Source organism: Arachis duranensis, chromosome 3 (assembly GCF_000817695.3).
Source record: "Arachis duranensis cultivar V14167 chromosome 3, aradu.V14167.gnm2.J7QH, whole genome shotgun sequence".
NCBI lineage: Eukaryota > Viridiplantae > Streptophyta > Magnoliopsida > Fabales > Fabaceae > Arachis > Arachis duranensis.
The window spans coordinates 116,146,771-116,150,651 of record NC_029774.3 but is presented as its reverse complement, the minus strand read 5'-3'; positions in this window follow the sequence as shown (position 1 = coordinate 116,150,651).

The following is a 3,881-nucleotide window of genomic DNA, read 5'->3' as shown; positions in this document are numbered from 1 at the left end:
GAAGAACGAGGGTTGGCTATGCTTTGTCAAGATCTTTGAAAGCATCTTTGCCTAGGTTGTCATCTACACCTTCATTTGAGTGGGTGAAATTCATTTCTATTAGTTTTATTATCCCACTTGAATATGGTCTGCTTGAAACGGATGGCCAACTTAGGGAAGTTTGTGGGATGAAGCGTAAGCGGAAAAGGTTTTGTGGTGGGCGTTGCAAATCAAGACTCATTATGGTTGATGCATCAAACATGAGATATAAAGGTTGGAGTAGTGCTCAAATAGATGGGTCTAGGAGGATTGTTAGCCACTATATAGAGAATTCACTTTACTTACCACCCGAATGGACTAATAATGATAATCAACTTCAAGATGGGTGTGAAAATAAAGTGTGGGATCCCGGATTAGAAAAAGAGGATCAACATTGGGAGCCCCAAGCTTGTGAAAAACTCCATCAACACTTGGCTCAATCCATAAGAAATCTTGGGACACAATAGAGAACCAAGCATTGGTGGGAGTTCCAAGATGAATACAAGCACAAGCCACCTTGATGAGGAGCTCCCCATAAGTCCAACTTAAGGACAATAAATAAAAGTGCTAGGTGGGAGACACCCCACCATGGTAAAATCCTTTCATTTTCTCTTTTGTACATATTGGTAGAACTAGTTTAATTTCATGTTTAGATTAGTTGGTTGAGTTTAATTAGTATTTTAACATGTTAAATAAGGTTTTATGTTGTTTTGGTAGTTGTTTGGAGGTTTGGAATGCTTGGATTGGTGCAAAAACATAGCAAAAATTTTTGAAAAAAACAGAGCACCATCCACGCGTACGCGCACTGCGTGCGTACGCGTGCATCAAGCATTTTGGACCATCTACGCGAGCGCGCCATGCACACGTACGCGTGGATTGAGAAGTTCCACCTTCCATACCTTGACCCGAGAGTTAGGCCTGCACTGTGCGGAAATTGGGCTTGAGGCACAAACCTATTTGCGCGCATGCGCACATGACGCGTACGCGCCACTCTCGAAATAAGACATTGACGCGCGCGCGCCATGCACGCGTACGCGTGGATTCCCTTCCTTCACCGCATTTCTTTTCTTCCCCTCTTTCTATTTCTTTCCTCCTCCTTTCTTCTTCCCTCCTCCTACCCCTCATCCAACACTTCCAAACACCATGGATAACCATTTATTTTAGTTAGTTAATTAGTTAGTTGGTTAGTCGATTAGTTAGTTTTAGTTAGTTTTCATTTCATTTTCTCTTTTTTTTTATTATAAGTGTTGGATTATTGACTTTGTTTACTATGTATTGCTGCCTCCTTATTACCTAAATGCTATTTTAGCATGACTATTTTTTTTAGATAATATTTGTTAGATTCTATGATTGAGGTTATATTTTGCTACTTGGTTTTGAGTTTTTCATGCTTACCTTTTGAAAAATACCAAGTGATGAGAATTGTCTTCGAGCTTGTAATTCTTTTGAATTGCATGATTTGGCCACCATGTGATTTGAACCCTTTTCTTTTTAGGCAATTTATTGATAATTGATGTTGTGCATTTACCTTAATGCATTGGGCTTCTTGATCATATGCATCCACATATATTGCTTGAATGCTTTCATGCTTCTTTATCGCATGATTGGGCTTTAGCTTGCATGCTTTCATGTTTCTTTAATGCTTGTTTTACCTTACAAGTTTACTTAAAGCATCTCAAGCATACTAGAATGAGTAAGGTGCATGCTTCTTTGGTGACATAGCTTTTTATGCTAATGTGTGTTCTAAACCGTGCAATTTAGAATTCACACACCTATTTGTCATTAATGTCACACTAATTCACTCACTCAATTCTAGTGATTAGTACCTCATTCCAACAATGTATGCTCCCTTGTTTTTATATCTTCTCATCTTATGGTGTTATATTTTTGTTTTTCATGAACAATGCACCACAAGCAAACATGGAAGCAAGACTAAGAACACACAGCAACAACCCGTCCACCTTGCTCTTCTTTGAGTGCACCGAGGACGGTGCAAACTTTTAAGTGTGTGGAGGTCGTCCGACCGTTCGGCGATTTTGGGTGACAAGTTTCTAATTCCAACACTTTTGCATTTCATTCTAGGATTTTAGGATTTTTACTTGCATTCTCTTAATTTTTGCATATGTATACACAATAAGCTTAGTCAAAATAATGAATTTTCAAGAATTCTATCTATAGGGCATACCAATTGATTTGAGTGAAAACTCTTCATAAAACTTGCTTGAATTATATATATTGTGGATCATATTTTTGAGCTAAGAACACAAGCAAGTGAGATTTGAGCCTAATGGTGTGGTTACACCTCATAACCACTTACTTTCCTTCTTGTGTGCATTATTCTCCCCCTATGATTGTAATCCTTGCTTTGTTTCATTCTTTATGTCCATTATTTTGTGCATTCATGCATTTACAGGATTGAGGCCATCATTTCATTAGCCCACTTACCCAAATAGCCTACCTTTTGTCTTCCATTGTTAACCAATTTGAGCCGACGATTAACCCACTTGTTCTTTAATTTAGCACATTACAAACCGTAAAAGCGGAAAACAATGAAAGTCCTCAATTTGGATCTTTGATTGGCTTAGGCTAGTGTATGTGAGTATCATTCAAGTGTGGGAATTTTGGGACATTGGGAGAATAAAAGGGTAGTTTTGTATTATTATTGAAAATATTGGAAATTGGGTACATACTCGTGTATTGATCAAATGTAGAACCTTATGCGGTAGTTAGGTTAGCTTTGAAATTGTATAGGATGTCATAGGTTAGGTGGGAAGTTTAAGCTTATCAAAGATTCAAATTTCAAGCTCACTTGACCAAATATGCATCCTACCTTGACCCTAACCCCATTACAACCTATGAAAAGACCTCATGATATATGTATGCATGCATGAAATATTTGTTGATTGTTAGAAGAAGAACAAATCTTAGAAAGCATGATTAGGAGAGAATTGAGTGAATCAACCCTAAACACTTGAGTGAATAGAGCACAAACACATCCGGTGAGGGTTTGATGCTCAATTACATGTTTCCACCTATGATCACCTCTTCTCATGCAAGTTTGTAAAAATATTTAATAACTCAATTCAATTGTGGAGTAGACTTGTTAGTCCTTAGCCCTTGAGCATATATGCTTCTTGGGAATTGATTTATTTTGACCAAGCAATTGCATTCATGTAGATAATTGCATATAGGTAGATTGCATTTAGCTAGTTCCATTGAATAAATGACATGCCCTTTACTTCATTATTGGTTTAAGCATGAGGACATGCTTGGTTTAAGTGTGGGGAGGTTGACAAACCCCATTTGTAGGGTTTATCTTGTATTGATTTTAGGGGATTTTATGACCTTTTACCCACATTTATTTAATGAAATGGCATAGTTTTGTGATTGTCTCCTAATTTGTGCTTAGATGTGAAAACATGCTTTCTAGACCTTAAATTAGCTAAATTCAATTCACCTTTGATTCCACTAGATGCCTTGATATGTTTGTTAGTGATTTCAGATTGAAAAGGCTAGGAATGGATCAAAGGAGTGAAGAGGAAAGCATGCAAAGTGGAGAAATCATGAAAAGTCAAAGAAGTTGAACTTGCCCATGGACGCGCGCGCGCACTTGGCGCTCGCGCGCACCTGCGAATCACCCCATGGACGCGTACGCGTGCTGTGCGCGTACGCGTCGGTGCTGTTTTATGATTTTTTTAATGAAAACGTGGCCAACGAATTCTGAAGGGTTGTGGGGCCCAATTGCAACCAACTTTGGCGCCAAAGATGCTATTTAAAGCCAAGGATTGAAGAGCAAAAAAAAAGGAATTCATTTTCACTCATTAGGATTAGTTTAGAAGTAGTTTCTAGAGAGAGAAGCTCTC